The 23,909-nt window shown below is 56.1% G+C and overlaps 1 protein-coding gene across 2 annotated transcripts in view; it reads right to left on the reverse strand.

Moving 5' to 3' along the window:
* SMG6 (SMG6 nonsense mediated mRNA decay factor) overlaps positions 1-23,909 on the reverse strand; it is a 115,920-nt gene that overhangs the window by 18,935 nt on the left and 73,076 nt on the right. The gene's annotated exons all lie outside the window — the stretch shown is intronic.

Below are 23,909 nucleotides of genomic sequence, written 5' to 3' on the forward strand. Positions count from 1 at the left end.
AGAGGGAAGCATTTGGGGCTAGAAGGCCCGGCGGGATGCGGGTGGCACCACACAGCACCGCAGGGATGGCCGGGGTACCCCTCTTCTTCTAAACAGGAACAGAAGGGGTTTGCCTGTGCCTTGGAGCCCACTGTCCCCAGGGAAAAGGAGGCAGACGAAGTCAGCACCGATCCATGTCCTGTCCTCCCCCCTCTGTGCACCCCAGGGCCGCGGGGCTGCCAGGGGGCAGCCAGCCCCCTGCCCAGCCCCACCTAACAGGGGGAAGTCCTGCTGAAGTGTGAGAGATGAATGATATGGTCTCTCCTTACTGTTTCGGTTTGGCTCCATCGCCAGGATCTCCGCCCGCTCCCCCCGAAGGCTGGGGAGGGATGCAGGTGCAAGAGTGGGCAAGCGGGGGCATTTGAGAAAGGCCGAGCCCCTCCTCGTCTCCAGCACAACCCCATCCCACGGGCCCATCTCACAGACCAACTGGGGAGCCCCGCCAGGGAGGCTGGGACGGATCTGTCCAGAAGGAAACTCAATAGCTCGGATAATTATCCAATTTACGAGGCTCTCAAATGGAGTTTCCAGAGTGCGGGAGCCCAGTGCCTCCGCGGCCCCGTCCTGCACGGCACAGCCTCTGCTGGCGCCGCCACCACGACTGGCCTCGGCTCAGACCCCGTCCCCTTGCAGCGGGGCTCCGCACCTGCAGAGCTCTCCCCTGCTGCTTCCTGCTGACCGGCATCACCCCCGGAAAGCAGCGGATTTATAGGGAGAAAGTCAGCAAACAGGGGCTGGAAGTGCTACAAGCTCCAGAGACAAAGGGCACGTTGATGCCTGAGTTCCTCCTGCTCCCCCAAACCACCCTGGTTTTGCTCTGCTCGTACAGAGCAAAGCAGCCTCAGAGACCCCCGCCCCAAAAGGGTCCCCGCAGGCTCCCAGCACTGGGGTCCCGAAGCCGAGGAGAGGGCCAGACCCCGTAGAGGTGACTCAGCCAGGCGCCTCGCAGCCAGGGACGCTGCCTGCTCTCCCCGTGCGCGCTCACGCCGTGCGGTACCAATGCCCGGGCCTGGCGGAGAGCGGCTCGTCGCCCCGCCATGCCAGCGGCGGTGCGTGGCCCGGACGGAGCGGTGCCGTGGCGAGCGGAGGGCTGGCAGCGGCGTGCGGCCAGGCTGCCGTGAGAGGAAACTTCTGCTCTTCCACAATGCTGCCAGTTTCCTCTCTGCGGGCTAATTTTAACCACTGTGTCGCTGTAGTGCGTGTCAAAAACCTGACCCTCCTCTGACCTCCAACCTCCCACCCTGGCTACTGCCTGAGCGAGGCACCCTCATGCACCAGCAGCCGGGGCTGCCTCCGCTTGAAGCTGCCCCCCTGGGACCCCGCGTTCCCCCCCCGTACCTGCACCAACAGGCAGAGGGAGAGGAGAAGCCTCTTCCTCCCCATGGGAGGCAGCTGCTGCTGCGGAGAGGGCGTGTGAGCAGGGTGATCGCAAGAATGTAATATTTTGGGGAGTGAGGGACCTGTAACCACCAATTCTGCTCCTGAAAACCGTGTCCTACAGGACAGAGGCGAGCAGAGGACAAGCTGATGCAGCCCCAGCAGCCCCAGGAGCAGGTCGGGCTGCTGGGGACTGTCTTTCCCGGGAGAGTCCTTTCCTGCTTGGAACATCCAGCCAGGAGCAACCCCGGCAAGTGTCACCGCAGGAACATTCCCATCCTCCTGGCTTTCCTTTAGGAACGATTCTGCACAGGGGAAAGTCAGAAGGAAAGAGAACAAGAGCAAAGCGGGAATGGCTGTCATGGGAAATGTCCCTCCTGGGAGCTCCAGGCTGCAGCAGCCCTGGGGGAAGTGGTGGAAACCTCACCGCCTGCTTCATCCCCTGCAGACCGGGATCCCAAAGCTGTGGAGACCCGGCCCGACTCACACGGGGTGACTTCAGCCTGGGGATTTTCCAGTCCCGATATCTGCAGTTCCCTTGTGCCCAGGCCGCTGGGTGAGTGAAGCACCCAGCACCGCCGGCGCAGCTGCGGGCTGAGCCCTGCTGCCCCAGCCACGTGGGATGCCAGGATGCGGCCGCGTGAGCTGTCTGGCTAGGTGGGGAAGAGATGGGCACCCCATCCTGACACCATTCCCGAGGGACTTCTCAAGACACCTCTAGAAATAAAAGCCATCGCATTTAGTTTAGGACCCATGAGGTTTTCACGCATGCATGAAGGGCTGGGCGCTGACACAGCTGCAGCGCAGCCATCTCTGCACAGCAAAGGCTTAAATCTTGCTGTCAGAGCCTCTTGGATTGGGAACAATCGGGCATATTGGAGAAGAGCTCCCTTCACCCGTGGCTGGGGCTGGGGACAAGGGCAGGTGGGTTTGCTCCTTCCTCCCCTGAAGAAGAAACAAGTAGGAAACACGAGATTTCCTGCCAAGCCAGCACAGCCCGATGCTTAAATTCAGTTCATCTGCTGGGGAGAAGAGCCCAGCTGAAGGCCCATGACATAATGCCACAGCAACTCGTCTCATGAACACATTTTTCCAGCCCACATGAATGAAAAACAGGGAAGGAGCAAATGCTCTGCACATCCCCATCACGTGCAGCCCTGCTCGAGGAGGACGCGGCAGAGCCCCGGGCTGCCGGCAGCCAGGCTGACACTGCCGCGGCGCAGCCCAGCCTCCGAGATGCTGGGAAAGAAATGACCTGTGACTGGCACCCAGGTCTCTCTCGAACGGCGGAGCCGGACCTTGCGTGCTGCAGAGCAACCCACTTTTGTCAGAAACTTCCTGTTTCGGAGTGGAAACGTGAGTGCCCGCGGCAGCGCCGGGGTGCCCGTGGCAGCGGGGATGGCCGCAAAGGCGCTCGCCAGCTCACGTGGCGATTGCTCGCTGCCGGAGCGGAGCGCGGTGAGGCCGCCGGGAGCTGTGCCCACCCTTGCCGAAGGAATGGTCGAGTACAAAACGACACCATGTCGATGTATTTGGTGATGTGGCAGCAGACGCCCCAGCCCCGGCGGGGAATAGAGCTGCCCTGCACACCCTCCCCCCTCCGACCGTGCAGTGAGACAGCAGGAACCGAAAGCCTGGCTTCAAGTCATCGCTGGGTATTAAAACAGGCCTGACATGCACGCAGCCGCTCTCAAAGGAAAACTGAAACTGAGAATTGCTGAAGTGGTCTGGTGCCCCCGTCCATGACCCGGGCTCAGTTCCCCAGAGACGCGAGCAACCGAGGCATCCCCGAGCTCCTCGCCACCACGGTGCCTCTCGGGGACACGTGGCTGGGGGCCGAGGTGCAGGGCAGAGGTGCTTTCGGCTGCAGCAGCCCTGATTGCCAGCCTGATTTCATCAGGCCCGGAGACAAGAGGTTTCTAATCTCCTGCTGCATCAGACAGGCTAACCACCAGCTCCCAGCACCAGCCACCCACCGGCCTGGTGGCTGCTAGGGCATGCTGATGACACTCATCGGCACTCCGACTGCTAATTCATGGGTCACGCGTTAACATACTAATCATTGAGCAAGACACAGCAGGACACGCATTAACACACACTAACTGCCTGTAGAGACCCACTGGGCTGCGCATTAACTGTACCAGCTGTTGTATTTTCAAAGCCACCAGGACCCTGTGTGTGTCACCTCCTGCCAGTGGCCAGCAGGGTCCCCAGGTCTAACGAGGAGTCCCCAGATCTAACAAAGCTGATCCCCCTCTATGACCTTGGCTGTATTCTCCCCCACAGATAAAACAGGCTGCAGGGAAAAGCTTGCCCGAGTGCTGCGCGCTGCTTTTTAGCAAGAGGAGGGCAGAGCACTCCTGCACAGGGTGGCGGGCACCTGGCCCGAAGGAGATGCAGCCCGACGCCAGCATGTGTGCTCCAGGACGCCGAAGGGGAGGGAAGGGACTCGCTCTGCGAGCTGCGAGCGCTGTGCCCGGCGGACACGCGCACCTGGTGCTGGGGTGACACCACCAGAAACCAGCCACGCTCTCACTTTGGGTCAGAGGCGCGCCTGGAGCTGGGGGGGTGGGGGGCAGCCCCTCTGTCCCGCCCCGCCGGCCCTGCCAGCCCTGCTGCTCCGCACACGGCTCTCCCACAGCTAAGCAAATCACTGTCACACCCACCGCCGCCTTCAATCAACTTTTACAACTTGTTAATTTTACGCAGCGTCCTAAAGAGCAAATAACTGGGAGGCAGGAATGCAGACTCCTTCAGCTAGTCCAGAGAGCCTCTGGCAGCCAAGCCAGCTGGCCAGGGGAGCCCCGCTCAGCCGCGGGGGACCTGCCACATTTCGGGGGGGACTTGGTCCGGAGAGGGCTGCCCCACGCCCACGGCAGCCTCGGGCAGTGCCGCGCTGCTGCTGGCGGTGCGCGGAGGGACTTCTCTCTCAGCAAAACCTTAAGACTCTGCAAGCAAAGAGGGGGCAGCGGCTTTGGAGAAGGGTTTGCTTGGAGGACGGGCTGCCATTGCCGGCTCCACATTCCTGTGTGTGAGGGGGAGACACGAGCACATCCTGACAGCTGGATTCAGAAGGGGAAAAGGACATGAGAAGTTTGAGTCATAGCATGGAGAGATCCCATCCCAGATTCGGAGATGGGAACGGGATAGGAGTGGGACTCAGAGCCAAGCTCCAGCACGATCCAGCGTGGGGATAACACTGTTTTTGCCGCATCGATTTAAACATGGCTTAGCTGAAGTAGCTGAGCGATTTCAAACCAAATGAGCCCCAATTAATCTAAACCACGCAGCATCTAAACGACCCAGCTGAAACATTTGCACTGACCCTGCAAAAACATCCACGCAGGCCGTGGCTAAATGCTGCCCAGTGCCCTGTGCCGCCTCCTCCCATCCCCGGGGAGCCAGCTCGGAGGGCGGCCCAGCGCGCTGGAGGAGGAGCGCAGAGGAAAGCGCCCGGTTTGGTCCTCATCCCTTCTGGGTTTTCATCTCACAGGCTCGCACAAAATCTGGGCTGGGTTTAACCCTGGACTTATCACAGCCCAGCTTCTCTGGGCTCGTTCCCCAGCCAGGACGCAGCCCGAGGAGCCCCTTGCCCTGCCCAGCCCCAAGTAGAGATGGAGGGGTTTGGCCACCTGGGTGGGGAGGACCAAGGCATCTGTCACGGCTGGGCAGCAGTGCTCGCAGCTGGATCGCAACCCTGGTTTCTGCAGCTGAGAGCTGACTTCAGCCACAGCTCCTCTCAGAGAAACTTCTGATTTCGACTAATGCCACAACCAGGCTCGGGGGATGCGGCTCCCACGCGCCTGCAACTCTGTGCATGAGCTGGGAGAGCAACCTGTGGCTGTAACGGGGTCTGAACCAAGGCACTGATGTATCTCGCTGCTGCCCTGGCTCTGCAGGACCCAGTGCCAGCACGGGCGGTGCCTAGCACCAACCAGAGAGCATGCATTGGGAAAGGATCCACCAAACCCATATCTGATGCCCCATCACAGCAGAGAGGTGCATCAGAAAACACCCGGGGAAGATAGAAAAGCTCAGAACCACCACTCCAGTCGCCCTTTCCCACTGCCACTGCTGGAGAACCACTTTCTCTGCAAAGCAGGGGCTCCCCAAAGAGAAAGCACAGCCATGTGTTCGCCAAACCCCTCTCCCAGCACCCTTGCAGAGGCACGGTTCCAGCCTCTGTGCTGGGGCACATGGCCGCAGACGAGTCATCAGAACAGATGTGCTCTTGGCCTGGCAAACGCCTCTGGCTTTCCAACCTCGGCCACGTAGCTCAGCCACGACTGGCCTTTAAAACTGGAAAGCAGCATGGAAAGGCAGCCAACTGCCCACCATCACTGGGGCTTGCCAGGCTACAACCAGCCTTGCTTCTCCCAAGCAGAGAAGACACACGGATGATATAAAGGTGCAAAGTGATAGATCTGAGCCGAGCCATCCCATTTTTGGTGTCAGAAGTCAGAAGCAGCCCTGAGTAGCCTGAACAGATTCCTACCATGAAGGTCCTCAAACTGCACCCAAGGCAGTGGTACCTGTCACTGCTGGCAGCCGTAGAGGTGAAGGTGAGACCCAGCAACGCGGGGGCAGCTGTGAGCAATGCTGGGGCTTGGAGCCTGCTCTCAGCAAGCCCTCCCCAGAGGAGGGGATCCCTGCACTGGCACGCCGGGGGAGCGGCCCTCCCCAGAGCTGTCCGTCTGCCAGGGGCCAGTTCTCTCTCCCTGACTGGCACCTAGTGGCTGTGGGGCAGGAATACAGAATGAATTTTTACCGATCTAGGCCAGAAGACACTTAAAACTCCATATGGAAACCCAACGGTGCCACAGGTCCCAGCCTATGTCCTTGAAACCCGTTGTGCTGCCTGGCGCTGCCCTACAAAACATCTCACAGCTCCTCCAGACTCTCCTCTCAAGTCTTCCCTTCCTTTGTGATGGCTTACCTCAGGGCTGGAGAAAGCTGTTTGTCCACCCCAAAATACATCTGAGGGCGCTGCAGGAACCTTTCGCAACTCGCGTGGAAGAGTCAATACCAAAGTCACCAGAAGCAGATGCTCTGGATGGACAGCCATCCTCCAGACCCCTCCCGAGCTCCCCAGCCCAGGACCACCTGGAGAGGGCTGGCTCCAGCCCAGGACCAGCTGCTCCTCTGAAGCGCGAGGAGCTACATGGCCTAGAGAGGAAAGCTGCTGGCGGTTCCCAAACCAAGCTTTTGGCTTTCGCTGATGCTTGGAAAGACTGGCTCTCATGTCTTATTCACCTGCTAAACGTGCTGAAGAACCTTTCTGTCAGGTTGTCTCTCCAGTGAGGAGCAGTAGGGAGCAGCTGGCTCCAGGCTGCATCCAACACCTTGTAGGCAGGGTGGTCGGTTTATTTAATTTTACCCATTTAGTTTTAGCCCATTCCTACTGGGCAGCAGCAAAATGAGAGAAAAAAAGCATGTCTTTAGCCTGGGTGAGAAGCCCCAGAGAAGATGATGGGGTACGGGAGGTCTCCACAGAGCAATGGAGATGTTTCATCTGGTTTGTGAGTGTGGCTCCTGCCTGGTTCTCACTGCGTCCTCAGGCATCGCTGCCAACAGCTGGGTGAGAGCTACGGGCTTCCCCACATTGCAAAACGTTGCCTCCAGTAAGACACTGCAGGAATTTCCATCGGAGAAAGCATTTGCTTCCAGCCCCCCATGGCGACGTGCCCCAGGGCTGGGCGAACCGATCCCCGCAGCTCTGAATTAGCTGGGGCATTTCTGCTCTCCGAGGTGAAGCCTTGAGCACAGGACCACTTGTTTCAATTGTTTGATGGGAGAACAAGGGGCTAAAAAAAATCACAGCTTTGAAGGAGGCCTGTGAAAGAGGCAGATGATGCTGGGAGAAACAGTGAGTCACAGCCAGAGAGTCCCTGTTAGAGCCAACTCGGTGCCCTCCTCTCTCCCAGCCCAGCTCCCAGCACATCCCCAAACTTCCCAGGGGAAAAAAGAGAAAAATTCAGGCCATAACGTAATGCCAAGACAAGTCTGAAGGAGCCCGCTCTGCTCCTCCCTTGCAGGTCCTACCGGAACCCTACCCACGGGCGACAAGTCCCTGAAAGGCAGCCCCAAGCCCGTGGTCCCAGGCTGGGGAAGGAGGAAGGCAAGATCCGTATCCTCAGCAAAGCCAACATGGCACCACGCTCGGCTTTCGCAGGGCACGGGCTGCTCTCCCCGCTGCAAGAGTCTCCAGTCTTTTCCTTTTCAGGGACTGGGGGAATTTATTTCCTCTGCCATTTCGGAGGATGCCTGCCTTGCCAGAGATTGTTTTGCAGAGTTAAGAAAGATAAGAAAGTGGTTAGCAGGCTCTTTGGTGGAGGAAGGGAGGATTGCTTAGTAAGGGAAAGGGGACTGCTCCGCTCTCGGCAGACGCATGCTGCCCTTCCCCTGAGGCCGCCGCTCCAGGAGGCGCTGGCGCTGGGGGCGAGGCCGGGCCATCCCCACACCTCTCCACCCCTGGCATTTCCCGGGTACGTCTGCTCGTGGGGCCGCACTGTGCTGGTCACCAGAGAAGCTGCTCCTGTGCCAGGGCCACGATGCGTCTCTCCTGGAATTCGGGAAATGCGGCTGATGAATGTTCGATCCAACATCTCAACTGCAAATCTCAGTGTGCTCTTGCAACAGCGAGAGCCCTTTCTGCAGGGTACGTGAAAAAAAAAAAGGCAGGAGCCAAGCCCCGGCTGCCCACGCCGTGGGGGTAACGCCGCAGTGATCTGGCAAGCTCCCCGTTTCAGAAAGCCCCCCGCCGAGCGGCGGCAGGAGGGAGCTGGCCTCGCCGGGGCGTTCGCGTGGAGGAAGATGCACGTGGAGGAAGATGCACAGCTCCCGCCGAGCGTGTCCGTCCCCGGCACGCCAACGCGTTGCAGCGCTATGGGGAGGTGCAGCTCAGCCCCTCCGGACCCCGCACCCAGCCCTCACCCAGGCGCCCTCCGAGCAGACAAAGGCGTCGCGCACAGCAGCGGGGCAGAGCAAGCGTTTTGCTCTCGCCGATAGCACGAGCTCTTTCGCAAGGACTTCCCCGTGGAGACAACCGCCCCGTGATCTGACCCGCAGGGTAACTCGGTGATTCCTGTCCCACGGGACGAGACGCCAGTGCCTGGGGTAGCAGAGGGCTGAGGTGGTGGGAAGTTGGGCGGTGGAAAGAGAAGTTACAACACAGGAGCTGGGGAGCGGGGATGAGGTTCTGCCACACAAAAATAGCAAAGAACGGTGCAAACCAGAGCTCACCTCACAGCATCCACCTGCCCTGCCCGCACCACCCACCTCTCGCCCTTCCAGCGTGAACTCTGCTACAGGCAGTGAGGAAACCACTGTGTTAGCCGGTAACACCCATGGCACGGTGAACTTCCACCCCCGGAGGTGTTAACAGGCCGCCGCGTCCCTTGCAAACCTGACTTCTGACCTCTGCAGCGGGAGGGAGAGGAGAGGTAAGAGCTGCAATGTTCTGCCTGGTGCTGGCAGAGCCGGTCGGGAAGCTGTTTCTGTGAGTTTACACAGCTTATACGTTCTCCATGCAGTTCCTGGACGCCTTCCATCGCAGATGAGAGTTTTATGTCGAATTTTAAGTTTGACCACAAATATTTAAACTTCCTTGGACCACAAATGCTGTATCTTCTTTGTGGTTTAGTTGGCACCAAATGAGTATTTACAGATCCCTATATGTCTGTCTGTCATTTAAATATCTCGCGGAGGTGCCAAAGGCTTCAAAAGTAGAGGGGCTCCTCAGGCAGACCCCCCGATTCCCCCTCTCTGCCTTTCATTACTCAGTGCAGGCAAGGGAGAGGTGCAGACGCCGGCCAAGCCCTTGCAGAGGGCACAGCTGCTGCTGGTCTGAGCATTTCATACTTGCACTCTATTAAGCTTGCTTTTCAGAGAATGTCATCTGAGATCCCACCATAACTTCCACAGCTCCTTGCCCCGGTGGATATTTGAACTGGGATGAAAGTCTTTGGAATTTTCTCCTCTTCTTTTAGGAAACTGAGTCTACAGGAGACTGTTTTAATGAGAGCCGCTGAAACCTCCTAAAGCTGCACAGCTCCCACCTGGCTGCTGCTCGCAGCCTCCCCATGGGTGTTTTCACTTCCTCAAACACAAGCAATTCTCAGAGGGTGACAATCCAGACCTGCTGAACTGGGATCCAGCTCTAGGGAAACTGGTTAGAGTGGTTAGTCTCAGTGGCTGAATGACACCGAACGGAGGGAAGGCCGTTTGGCCAGGAAAACACAATCAAATAAACCCTGTAAAAGGTCCCTCCGAAGCACCCAGTGCCAAGGGAATTTGGCGTTGCCGTCGCACGGAGCTGGATGGGGAGCAGAGAGCCGAGGGTCCCTGAGCTGACACCCACCCGGTGGGTGAGTTATGGGGAGCGGCCGCCCAAAATCCAAGTCAACGCACGTGTCGGCTCGAGTCAGGTCGTGTGTGTTTCATTTCCTTCAGACTTTTTAGTCTAGGACACAAGTTGGACGCCTGCCCCACCAATTTTAGGGGAACTTTTGAACACGTAGGGTGTAGTAGATGCTGCTCCTGCAACACTGCTTTTACCACCCAGGGACCCAAGCCACCGGCCAGCCGTGGCAGCACTCGGGGGAGCTCTCCCGCACGTCCCACCGTCCCTCGGGAGCCACAGAGCAATTGCGTGCCCGGGGCTGAAGCTCTGGCGACGACTGCCCACATCAGAGGAAACAGATACCTGAGTCAGAGCAATGCGATGAGAAACCTCCGCTCCGCAAACCAGAAGCCAGACTGAGCAACGTCAGCGCCAAGCTGCCCCACACGCCTCGCCGGCCCCGGATGCTGCCGGGGAGCTCGGGGCACTCCGGCTCCCCCCCATCTCTGGAAGTTGAAAGAGAAGCAGCTTTGTTTTGAACTAACAAGCAGGCAAAGCCCACGTGAAAGGGCAGCTAGCGGGGCCGGGGCTGCTGCATGCAGGGAAGAGTTCCTCTGACCGTCAGCTCCTCCGCTGGGGCCACTGCTAGATTCCCTTGAAAACAGAGGGTGGGGATACAGCAGGCAATGTAATAACACCAGAAAAATGCCACCACAGCTCGGTCGGCTGCAACACCACAGCCCCAGAGGTATCAGCAATACTGGCATTTCCACCCGCCGCAAGAACCGCGCTGGCAGCGCGCTCCCAGCGGCTCAGGGCAGGGCGGGAAGCAGCTCACGCCACTTCCAGCAGCCACTTCAGGGAGGGACAAACGCTGTATTTTGCTTTACAGCGAAATGCTGCCACTTAGGGGACTCCCGATGACGTTCTTGTGCCTGAGAGCCCACGTCCTCTTCGAGGAGGGGCTGCTCCGAGCAAGACACGCTCCGTTAGCCTACCAGAGAGGTAACTTTATGCACTGGATGCAAGCTCCAGCCCGCGCGGATCCTGCTCTGCCTCTAAGGAAGCAGCGAGCACAGCTCTGCTACTTATACCCAATACTCAGCTCTTTTGGCAGATGATTAATGGCCCGAGTTTTGCAGTTGCTTGCTTCCAGCCGGGCCGAGAGCTGCAAACACACCTAGGGAAGGGAAGGGAAGGAGGAATTGGAACAGCGGCTTGTCGGGGAGAGGAAAACTATTCGCTGCGTCTTTGTTTTCTGCAGAGCTCCTCCTCCCGGGAGCGGGATGCTGAGTGCAGAGCAGGGCCCCTGCCCCGAAACGGAGGAGCTGAACCAGAACAATAGGGTGGGGACTCTGGATGGGCCCCGACAAGTGGGGTGGGCTGGAGCGGGGGCACCGATCCATCCTTTTGACTTCATTCACACTTACAGCTGCATTAGAGATATTTCCTGAAAGCACAGTAGGAAGAGAGGGGTATTCACTCACTCCACCCTCCATCTAACACTGTCCTTGCGATCCAGCCATGCACTGAGAGCCAATTTTGGCCTCTGGCAGAGCTGCAGGCCAGACATTACAAGCGCTGGTGCAAGCAGCACAGGTCCCCACCCGATGAGCAGCACGCAGACTTGGAGCAGAGAGGAGGGGTGCTGCGGCCAGCAACAAAAGAAAAATCAATGTAGGGAAATGCAGAGCGTTTCAGCGTGTCCAAGGTGGCCCCGAAGTTGAGAAGGAGGTGTCAAGAGTGGGATCTGCACGTTTGGCTTTGGGATGAGGAAAGGTGCAGCCACCGGCCGACGCCGCACGAACCGAGGCAGAGCTGCTCCCGCAAAAGAAACGCGGGGAGCGAGAGCCGCGCTGCACCGGGGCCTCGAGGCAGGATCTGTGCCACGATGCGCCCGCCCCGGGGTGACCGTACCACTGGGTCTGCCGCGCATCATCTCCCGACCACGACATGACCTGCATCGCGGAGCAGAGGACTGAAAACAGCGCGGCGAGCCTTGCGCCTGACTCACCGCAGCCCGGGAGCCCGCGCATCCCCGGCACGTCGTGATTCTGAGTGTAGAGCCTGAAAAACAACTTTTTTTTTTTTTTTCTTCCCTAAAAAACAAAAAACCAGCCGCCCTCCTCCAAATGTGGAGTTACTCAGCCTGACTCACACCAAGGCTCTCCTGGCACCGCCGGCAGAGCCTGCACGTACCTGGAGTGGGCCGTGCAGGCTGCGCCGGTGATACCCACCGCGCCGCACACCTGGAGCTGCGGCACTTCCCCGAGTGCCTGCAACATGAGCTTGCTGCATCCAAGCTAATTATTTTCAGCTTCAAACTTCAACCATTTTTGGTGAATCCCCGAATAAAAAAAAAAAGACTATATATATTTTTTTTAAATGGGAAAAGTATTTCTTTCATTCTCCCATAACACAAATCCAGCAAACATGAAAAACATGAACCCAAACCAAAGCTCAGACATCACATCTGGGGAGAGACCAAGCATGGAAAATTTTAATCCAAAGGTTAATGTTTGGGAAGCTCCGAGTGTGTGAAAAGAGGGGTTAGATGGGTGCTGCTCCGTGGCTCGAACAGTTGTTGCCGCCAAGTGGCGGCTTTCAAACGGTGCCTGCCTGCCCCAGCCCAGGCACTCGGGGTCAGAAGCTAAAATAGAAAACAACTGAAATCATTGCAAGCAAACAGATCAGATGCTGGAAAAGCCAAGCAAGGAAGGAGCCAGCAGCATAAAACGCAGCTCGAGCCCTGTGACTGGAAACTGCCTCCTGACTCGCCCCGGGTGAATCGCACCAAACCACGCGGCGGCGGTGGCCCTCGCCACCCTCTCCGGCTCCCCTGAGCTCTCCCGTGCCACCTCCGCAGCTCCAAGACCACTTGACAGCCCTGCGCCGCTCCTGTCCCAGCTGTCACCTCCATCTCCTTTGCTCGCTGCTCTGCAGGATCACACTCCAGCGGTTAACACATCTTGGGGTTATTTTTCTACCCTGCAGCTTGAACCTTCACCCTTCTCACCCAGAACAATCATCTCCTGCCCAAGCACAGAGCGCCCTGCTCCTCACCTTCACCCCAGCCCCAGCTGATACACCTCCCGTACCTGCCCAGAGCAGCGAGTCTCTGCTGCTCTCCTGCTCGCTCCTGCCTTGCGCCCTGAGCTGCTGGGCGCCCGCGCCCTGCTGCAGATCTGCCCTCTGAGCATATCGTGCCCCTTTTTTTCCCACATCCTGCCTTCAAAATGCCTTTGTCTTCATCTTCTGCATTAGATTATGCCCTTTCCAGACTGCTCCTTCCAGACACTAGAAATCTCTCTCCCCCCAGCTATAACAGAATAGCATCCTAATTGCCTTTGTTAGGGACGGGGCCATGCTTGTAAAATTGCCACGTCTGCTTGCAGGGCCGTATCAGCAATAACAATAGCTTAAAAGCTACAGGAGTTATAGCATCAAGTCCTCCCACACTTAACTAAACACAAAGAGAAGGGACCATATGTCTGCACAGGCAGCCGTGTCAGGTGGGTCGGAGCCCGGCTCCCCGGGCGCCCCGGGGGTGGGAAGGGAAGGCACGGCACCAGCAGGCGTGAGAGCATCCGGCAGAGCAGCACCGCTCGCTGCGGCTTATTTACAGCATCCAGAGGGACGCCGGACGGAACGCTTCCTGGGATCAGCCAGGGCAGAGCTGCTCCCTAAGGTAGCAGAGACGGGCTTCAAAGAGCTGCAAGCAGCCCTGCCCACGGGCTGGCCCCTTCTCCCAGGCGCACACATGCCTGGAGAAGAGCTGGGCTGCTTCTACCCCTGGCATAGCCAGCAGCCTCGCCTCGCTGCCCGCTGCGCCCTCCCCAGCCCGGGAGCAGCCCCAGCTCCCGGCCCTGCTGCATCTGCCCACCCCGGGGTGCTCGGGGGGAGCAGAGAGCTGGAGTCTCTCCCAGCCGCAAGGAGACAAAGCAAGCTCCGTCCTGGGCTGAGATCGACCGCTTTGCATCAGTGGAGAGGCTCACGTACCAGCGTACCTGGGTCGCTACGGCTGGCGGGCCACAGCCACCTCCTGCAGATCTCCAGAGAGCCACTTGGCGAGCCCAGGAGCTCCTTCCCAGACGAGCGCTGGGAAGGACTCACGGGAAGGTTTGATTTTCAGTGCATTTCTGAGGGATGCAACAGAAAAACGACCGTGTCCTGCTGCAGAGGCAGGAGAGTGACATCTCCCAGACAGCCGGGATGTCACACATTGCTCTCCCCAGGATGGCGGTGCTGACCAGAGAAGCGCAATAAGGAGGAAAGTTTGGGTGGATGATGGGGTTCAGCCCCAAAGATGCTAATTTTGAATGGGCACAAAGCTGTTCAAGAGGTCAGACCCCACCAGGCTGCTGGGGGACACAGACACTGGCCAGAGAAGGGGAGGGGGGAATTGTCAGTCGTTAGCAGAGAATCTCTGCAAAAGGTGGGAAAAAACGTAAAGTAGCGCACAAAAATGTAAAAGGTCATTTAACAAACGGTTGGACAACTCGGCTCCGTTTTTGTGCGTAGAGTGCCTTGCTTGGCTGAGACAGGACCCCGAAATCCAGGCACCTCTCATGTAACTCCCCAACCACGCTCCTCTCTCTGCGAGGAGAAACACAAAGCTGCTCACGAGTAACGGCCGAAGCACAGAGTTAGAGAGGAAGACAACAAAAGTGAGGTTGAGAGAAACATGAGGAGTCTCTGAAGACACTGAATATTACTCTGCTCTCGTGAGACCCCAACCTGCAGCGCTGCGTCCAGCTCTGGGGCCCCCAGCACAGGAAGGACATGAAGACGATCCGAGGGCTGGAGCAGCTCTCCTACGAGGACAGGCTTGTCAGCCTGGAGAAGGCTCCAGGGAGACCTTACAGCATCCTTCCAGTACCTGAAGGGGCCTACAGGAAAGCTGGAGAGGGGCTTTTTACAAGGGCATGTAGTGGTAGGACAAAGGGTAATGGCTTTAAAACAAAAGAGAGTAGATTTAGATTAGATATGAGGAAGAAATTCTTCACCAAGGGTGGTGAGGCACTGGCACAGGTTGCCCAGAGAATCTGTGGATGCCCCATCCCTGGGGGTGTTCAAGGCCAGGCTGGACGGGGCTTTGAGCAACCTGGCCTGGTGAAGGTGTCCCTGCCCACGGCACGGGGGTTGGAATTAGGTGATCTTTAAGGTCCCTTCCAACCCAAACCCTTCTATGATTCTCTAAGCTTAGCCCAGAAAAAGGGCTCTGTGAAGAAAACACACATAACACCTCCGTCCGGGCTGGGGAGGGGGCTGCAGGGGAAGGGTCGATGGCAGTGACGATGCCAAGGGAAGACCCCGAGCAGGAGCTGAAGGGAAATCACGGCAGGGCTCCCCTGCAAAGGCAAGGGGAGCGTGGGATGAGAAACACAAGCAGAACTGGCTGGCAAAGACAGAGCTCAGGACTGGGGTCCCTCAGGGTTTGTGCTCATGGAAGCGTGTGCTAGCACGCTCAGAGGAGTCCCAACAAAGGACAGGCAGGCGTGCTCCAGCTGCCCATGGACCATAGCTCCTGCTCTGCACTCTTCAGCCCTCCAGCCAAGGGGGAAAATGTAATCAGAGCGATTTCTATTAGCAAGAATATAAAGACTTGGAACCTCTGGGCTGTCTCTTGACAACTAATTAATTACCAGGTAGCATCCCCTTGAAGCTGCCAACACAGCACGCACAAGTTCCAGCATGATTCAAGGGGAGAGATGAACTTTACAATAAACTCTAGAATTTTACTTCATCTCCCGCCACCATCTGAGATCCTGGGGGAACAGGAAGGGGTGGCAAGAGGCAAACTCTGAAGCCATCTGGGATCATCATTAACTCATTCACTCGTGGCCTCTGAAACAAAACGCCGACCGCGCTGTGAGCAGCAGCTTCGAGCCAGATGAGAGCTCCTCATAGTTTCTTAAATGCTCTTCTGCCAATTTTGCAATAAGGTGCCCATCCCCTTGCAGCCCCCTCGCCTGTCCCCCCAAGGCTTTGGCCGTCAGGGCAGCCAGTCTTTGAAACCATTAAGAGCAGAAACTGTATTTCAAATGGCTTAAGGTTCTTCACTAACAGCCACAAAAAGGAGTAAGTGAAGAGATATGTCTTCATAGAAGACAGAGAAAGAAGACAGAAGAAAGCAGAGAAAAGAAAAGGAAAAGGACAAGAGGAGATCAACAGAGCGACTGCTGCTGACGCAGCTTTTATGGGAAAACACAGGAAAACCCCACGGCAGCAGAGTGTGCCCTATCTTAATGCCAGGGACCAAGAGGCCTGGCTTATTGACCCAGCTGGTCCCTCACCTCCAACCACGTCCCACTTCTTGCTGTCCTCAACAGAACATCCCTTTCTGGTTGATTAGGTGCTACCCGTCATGGGGCTGGCACATCAGTCCTCTCCTCCCCTCCCCGAGCCTGGGGCACAGGGACCAAAACCTCAGACCAGCCCAGGATCATTCCCAGGAGGAGGACACAAGAGGGCAAAGGCTATCGGGGCTGCAGAGGTTGCCCAGGACAGCAGCTGACACTGCCAACCACTGCCATGTGCCAAGCTTTGTCCGGACATCTCATATGAAAAAAAGATAACAACAAACTCCAGTGGCGGATCAGGACGCGTGACCTGTTGGAGAACGTGGGGCTTGGGCGGCCAGGCCAGAAGATGATTAAACACAAGCCCCGTGCAGCACTATGAGGTCTGAACTAGGAGACAACACATGAGCTATGGGGACATTTAGGACACTAATCCCAACAGCGTAAGATTTCTCAGGCTCTAGAGACACAGGGAGACGGGAGGTGCCCTTCACCTTGGCACACGTGAACCCAACTACCCCAGGTAGCACCTCAGAGGGCTGGTTTTGCCTGCTCTCAGAGTGGTATGAGATTAACCGTCAGCAGCTTCCTGAACAGCACGTGGGGACAGTGCCACGTTTGAGGACTGCCTTGAGGAGGCATTATCCGTGTGACAACTCTCCCACCTCACCACTTGAGACAACCCTGGGAGCCAGCTTGTCTGGGCGGGCAGCTTTTGGGACCAGAAGCCTCCGACCCCCTGCTCCGGGCCACAGCTCTACTGGTGGCCGTGGATTTCTTCCTTAGACACCAGGACAGCCACAGGTCATCTTGCTCAGGTGCAAATGTTCTAGGCTAAGCCAAAACATTTCTTTTCTTTTTTAGACTTACTTGATCTAAATCCAAAAACTGAGATGACATCAAAGAGCCCATTGAGCAGATCCCCTCCAGAAACACACGGGGACTTTACCTCGTTAGTACAAACACAGTTACCCTGCAGACTTCCTGGGAACAGGCGAAGCAGCATCGCACTTCAAAAACCAGCCTGCACATCACAGGGGTGGGGAGGAGCCCAGTTCTGGCCCAGGACTGTTGACAACCATTTCAAAGCCCATGCAGGATCACACACAAAAATCATCACAGCCCTGGGGGGGGACAAAATTACCTTTGTCCCCAGGAGACGGGCTGTAAAGGCAATGGCAGGAGCTGTCACATGAAGCAGTCAAGGAGCAAGGAGGGCATGCAGTCTGATTTAAGGGAGAGAGAGGAGAAGATTTAGATCATGGAGCCATTTCCCCTGCCTGGAAGTGGTCAGCGATTGCTTCCCATGAACTACAAAGAGGGATGTCCCTTCAGGATTTCAAGCCGTGCCGAAAGAGTCCATCTTCTGAGGGGTGGCAACTGCCAGCAGTTCTGTCCCTGCCGCAGACCCCAGCCTGGGTCTGCCACTAGCTGGGGTCTGAGGTCACTGCCAGCGGGACGGAGGAGACCTGCAGGAGCCCAGGCTCAGCCATGGCACAGAGTGACTATCAGGAGATACGCTGCTTCCTGGAAGAACTGGAACTGATGCACAAATAATGAGAGAAAAATGTGGGGCGAGGGAGGGTTAAGGAGAGATTAGTCTGGGGCACACTCTGGGAGATACACAATGTTAAGTATGAGGGCAAAGGAAATGAAAACTGGAAACTCAAACATAGTCAAGAATCCAATCCCAGCCTGGGCAGGAAGTTTACACTCTGCTTCTAAATATACATGTTTTTAAATCAACAAGCTTTCTTGTTCCTCAGCTCTACTGTACAACTACACGGGAGAACTAACCGGACAAAAGGCACTGCCAAGCTCTGCCAGGCGAGGCTTTCTGTCCCCAGCGAGTGACAAGGTACGGGGATGGAAACCCCAGCCGTGCCGCCGAGCAGGGAAGTGGAGGCAGGATCCCAAAGTGGCTCCGGGCGAGCAGGGCTCCCGGCTCCAAGCACCCTGCTCAGCACGTCGGCGCCCAGCCCCTCGCAGACAGACTCCTGTGGTCTCCCAGTGCCACGCCTGCAGACCACGAGCAGGAGAGGAAGTGATAACCTGTGAGCATGAGTCAGATGTGGTGCCTCTTCCTGCTCTCTGGCCACTGCATTCATGCTCAGCAGTTGGATAGTCACATATTTTTTTAATTTGATATAATTATCTCCTAGAAATTACTGTACACAGCCTCTTGGGATCTAAAGCAATTAAGTGAAGATAAATTTCTTTCATGGAGCAAGCTGTCAAAGGATGAAGCAATTTCATTCCCCATTTGAAGTGGAAGCTTTGGGTCATGCATGGTTTATTTGAAACAATGCCATCACCTAAAGCTGCTGATCTTATCTGTCTCCCTCTGTCTCTCCATTTCAAACTGCTGAAGATGTGCAGCGTGGCACTGCCTGAAGTGATGACATCTGGCACCGGGCCAGCTACAGAAACAAGCTGCTCCTCCCCGAGCCTGAGTGCAAGAGGCCAAGCATTCCTATTAAAAAGGGGGAAACCGAGGTGAAATCTGGGAAGAGCTGAAAAGTGGGAATCCTGCCCAAGGGAACAGGAGACCCATGAGCTACAGGAGGAGCGAGGTGCCTCCAGGAAGGGTGGCACTGCCCAGGACAGGACGGGAGCACCCAGCGCATCTCTGAGGGGTAACAGTCTGCCACGCTTCCTCTCCACCACCAGACTGCCCGAAGCTGTCTAAACCAGGCTTTGAGGACTTCTCCACGACAAGGATCAGCCCATGCGCTTCAGTCCGTACGGGGAGAGACATGGCAGGACAGCAATTATACCCCGTTAGCACATATACGCTAAGTCTCTCAGAAGTTCCAGCAAATTCTCTCCTGTCCTTGAATTCACCATGCCAATATGCCTCATTCTAGACAAAAAAACCACATAAACCATAAAATAACTCATTTAAATAAACCACTCTCCAAAGTGGTGGGTTTTGTCCTGAAGAGGGGATAAAAGATGGCCAGAGGTGGAGTGGAGCAAAGAGTGGCCACGATGAGGGCTCTGCTGCCTCCACAGGTTAAGCACTGAAGATGCTCCGATCCTCACAGGGGAGGAAGGCATGCTCCACAGGATACAGGCATCAGTCAAGCCACGCTTTGTATCCTTAAGCAACCTCAAGGTGCCACCCTGCCAGTAGAACAACCTTCACCTAACTGTGCAGGTGCCAGAGCAGGGGCACAGGCTGCCCAGAGAGGCTGTGGGGTCCCTTCCCTGGAGACATTCACCCCCCGCCTGGACGCGGCCCTGTGCCCCTGCTCTGGGGGTGCCTGCTCCAGCAGGGGTGGGATGGGATGAGCTCCAGAGGTCCCTTCCAGCCCCCACCAGTCTGGGATTCTGTGATTCTGTTGGGAACAAAAAGGCAGAGGACATCAAGAAGAACAAGTGACTGGATCCTGAAGCCCTCCTGCGTATTGCTGACAGCAAACCAATCCTACTCACGCCACGAAAAGCCAAACACCCCCGAGAGCACGCCACGGGCAGGGAACGTGGACAGCACCGGCTGCTCACATAGAATCATTGATTGGAAAAGGCCTTTAAGTTAATCGAGTCCAATCGTAGACGTAATGCCGCCAAGTCCACCACTAAGCCGTAAGCGCCACATCTACACATTTCTGTCGCCTCATCGGGATCACCCTTGCAACCTTCAGAAACGCTGCCTGGACGTTCAGTCTCTAAACCACCCAGGAGCTACACAAGACTTGCACCGACACAGAATCGTGCGGGTAACGGCCTGGAAATCAGGCTCCAACCTTCCTGCAGCAACGGCCAGTTTTTGCACGGGAGACGGTTCCATGCGGCAGAGGTCGGCAGCACGCTGTGACTTGCTGGTACCTTCAAAGCTGCGAGCCCCTTGTGCCCTCAGCCAGCATTTCCACCTCTTTGCCCACTTTTCTGCTCAGTAACTCTTCCATCTGCACACTTCCAAGGATATAATCACCCAACGCATCCATCCAGATATTTGCTCCCGTTCCCACGCAGCCCCATCCACACAACCCTCCAGCCTCCCTGGATTTATCTTTATAACCCCAGCATTTCCCATGTGATTAAGGCTCTTGTACGTTTAGCAGGTACCACATGCTTCCAAAACATGAGGTGTCCCTCCATGCTGATACCTGGAGGATCTCTCCTTTCCCACATCAGGGCATTGCTACCGAGCAGCTCTCAAGTCCCACGGAAGTCGGTGAGGATGCTCGTGTCCGAAAGAAGGTTGAAGCTGCAGTTGTGAGAACAGGCAACCGCGGAGCAAGTTCAGCTCCCACAGACTGGACCGATAAGAGCATTTCATCCATCAGATTTCTGCAAAGCTCAGATCAATGTTGATCAAGTCTGTTCGTTAGGACAGACGCTGAACTAACAGATACTAGTACTAGAGGCAGCTAACAATAGAAGCTGGCAATGGGTACAAGTTCAAGAAGCATCTGGATGACTTAAGAGCGCAAGCACGGTCTTCAAAAGTGACTTCAGCACCACAGTTGTGGTATGTCACTGGCAGCTGGTCGGTTCCCAAAATGTACATCACCAGCTGTATTAGATGGGATATTAGGGAAAATATCTTCCCTGCCAGAGGGGTCAGGCCCTGGCACAGGCTGCCCAGAGAGGTGGGGGAGTCACCGTCCCTGGGGGGGTTCAAACACCGTGCAGCCGTGGCACTTCAGGGCATGGTTTAGGAGGCCTGGGCGGGTTGGGTTGGCAGTTGGACTTGGATCCTAGAGGTCTTTTCTGACCTTAATGATTCTGTGATTCTCCTCGATGATTCTGTGTCCCTGACCCTTCTCCAAGGGAAACTCCACGCGTGGACCAGGTATCAGGTGAACTGACACAGCATTAGAATGGCGTAGCAAACGCCCTCTTCTTCTGTCCATAGCCATAGATCTCTTTCGTTCAATAATAATGGATGCTGTAAGCACAAATGATGTAATGTCTATTAAGGTAAATATGGCACCAAAGCGTAAACCTGTTCTGTTGTTCCCAAACCAAGCAGATCAGGCAGGCAGCGACTGCTCAGACCTCAGAAAACACCTTTGTCTTCGTAGTAAGAATTTGTGTTTATACATGCACCTCCCTATCCCAAGTACAGCGAAGCTTGGGGAAAGTTTAAAAAAAATCCAAGAAAATAACTATATATATACACTACTACTGTCACTATTCATTATATATAAAGTTATAGACAAATATTTGCTACATGGTGGAGAAAATGCTTTATGTAAAATGCTGGTATGCAAAATGTTACAGCAACTTTTGTTAATTTAAATAAAGGATGGGGTTTACCATATTTTTAAGCAAATATATGGGGAAAAAAATTGATTAAATTATCTGAATTAAGTATCCAGCATTTTTAGCATCCCACCACAGACACAGTTAGGCGAGCAGCAGTAACGTTGCTCGTACGAGGCCTATGTTTGGGAAGAATTTTAACGCTTCCCAGTGAACCTTCACTTAGTACCCCCTCGTCTTCCTAAGGGAGGCGGGCGGCCTGGGGCTGAGGCACTGGCCTGAAATCCTGGGTATCAGGGGCTTGTTCTCATCCTGAAGCCGAGGCTTCCTGTGGGACCTGGGTCAGTCCCTCAGCCTCGCGTACCTCTGTTGCCAATCTCTAACAAGGAAATTACTTTTCCTTCTGTCATAACGTGTTGTGGAGATACGTTCATTAATGCCTGGGAAGTGCTTTGACTTCAATGACAGCGAGAAAAGAAAACAATAAATAAGACCACGGTGGTGTCTTCTCTTTCGGGTTTGGGATGTGACAGCATGAGGACACCAAGGGCTGCAGCTCCGGCCTGCCGCAGGAGCTGGGCTCTCTGTCCTCGCCCCGACTCAGCCCAGCACCGGCAGATGGATTCGGCACCCACAAAAACAACGCGAGGTCCGTCCGGGAGCAGAAACGTGGGGAGCAGACTCCGGGCTCAATGACAGAGGTCACCTTCCGTCTCCCATAGAGACAGAGTAGATCCCCATCTGTTATTTGGGCTGACCGCTCCCTGCATTCCACCCAGTCCACTTCTCTGGCAAGCTTCCCAGGACGTGGATCTTTCTTATTCAGGATAACAATGAGGAGTTATTAATTGGGTCTTTTTCCAGGTTTCCTGAGGTCCTTCCAAAGGCTGTGGTGGATACCAGAGCCGTCGTCGTCCTCAGCAGGCGTGCTTCAAGCATTTCACTTGGCCAAAGACAAAACATAAGTAGTGCTGTGAAACAGGGTCGCGCCCGAAGCTAAAACAGGGTCAGAGATGAAGACCCAGGGCTGGGTTTAGTGCCGGAGTGCAGAGTCTGAGCAGTGGCAGTGGATCCAGCAGGCAAAGCATGAGGCAAAGAAGCAACTCCAAGTCCCAGGGCCCTCCTGCATGATCAGAAGCGCCACATTAAGTCTTGAGCACCACAAAGATTGTCCGAGGTGAGGCCACGCTTCATGCCCAGGGGCCGGCTTGGCCAGCCAAAGCAGCCTTTCCATTTCCTCAAGGTTTCTCTGGGTAGCAATAAGAGATGGCTCATTGGGAGGGGATCCAGCGTTAATGGTGTTTTAATGAGGCCTTTCAATATACTTACAGACTAATCAGCAAATTCCACGAGAGGTCTGGACTCTCATACGTCATTCTGAGTACACTAAAGGCACGGTGAATACCTCCTTTATAGCCAGAGCTGTGCACTACCCGGGCCTGACGTCCTGCCAAGGCGTCGCAGGTTTTGTGCCATTAGGGCGCGGGAGCGGCAGAAGCGAGGCCGTTACCCGCTGAAGAACCCCAAGGGAAAGGAAGGGTGCGCACAGCGTACGCCGAGGAGGTGCTGCATGGGAGGCTTCGTGGTTTGACTCTGCTTTCCTAGGTCACTCCACTGATGGCGACTCTGGGAACACGCGGTCAGCAAGTCTCTTGGAAAGGACATTTCCCGTTTCCCAGGAGCCTGTGCCGGACCTCTGGAGGCAGCTTTTAGGACAAAAGGACTGAACGCAAATAAATTTTCCATCCCATTACATAAACCTGGCCTGACGATGACAGAAGCGAAGATGGTCGACAACGAGTGTCATCTGATCTGCACGAAAAGATCCAACGCTGCCTGGAACCAGGCATGGGACAAGGCTGATTTATCCTGTCAGTCTGTGCCTTGAGCTGCTGATCACATCGCGCTTCCAGAAAACACTTTAAAAGAGCCTTCTTCTGACACCAGAGCCAAACTGTGCAGCGCTGGCTGAGGCACCGCACACGTGCTGGTACACGTGCACGGCTCACGCCCAGGCTGCCTGATTCACTTGGAGCCGATGCAGTGGCTAAAGCGCCCTGTCCAAGACGAGCCTAGAGGAGAGGCAGAGGTGGATCCAGGGCTGGGGGAAGGCAGGGGAGGAAGGGGTGGAAACGTCACAAGTCGCTTGAGCAAATTCCCCACGGCTTCCCCATGCAAAGGGGTGGTTCCTCGCTCCCTCCAGGTGCCAGGAAAGAGGCACCTCAGTGGTAGGGAAGGTTGTTTCCACCAACTGCTGGTTCTTCCCTTCCCGCTCCCCCCGCAAAAGATGGGACCGCCTGGAAGGCAGCACCTCGTACTTCCTTGCAAGCTGTGTCCAGACCACAAAGCCACTCTTACGCTTGCTAAGAGGCGCATTAAGAGAACATGTGTAACTGGATCTTAACACGTTGGCAGGTGGTTCCTCACCTCGTAGCGAGCCTGTGGTTCTCACACGCCAGCTCTCAGCTTCAGGATGGAGGCAAAGCAGCAGGACCCCAGCTCTGCAGAGGGGTGCTGGCTGGAGGTACTGTTAGATCCGTTCCTCCTCGCTGTCATGCTTGCCTGGCCAGGGCCACAGGATCTGTTAATGCTTGGCTGTGGCAAAGCGGCTGCATGGCTTTGAACTCCTGCTGCCT

Source organism: Phalacrocorax aristotelis, chromosome 18, assembly GCF_949628215.1.
Source record: "Phalacrocorax aristotelis chromosome 18, bGulAri2.1, whole genome shotgun sequence".
NCBI classification, from domain to species: domain Eukaryota; kingdom Metazoa; phylum Chordata; class Aves; order Suliformes; family Phalacrocoracidae; genus Phalacrocorax; species Phalacrocorax aristotelis.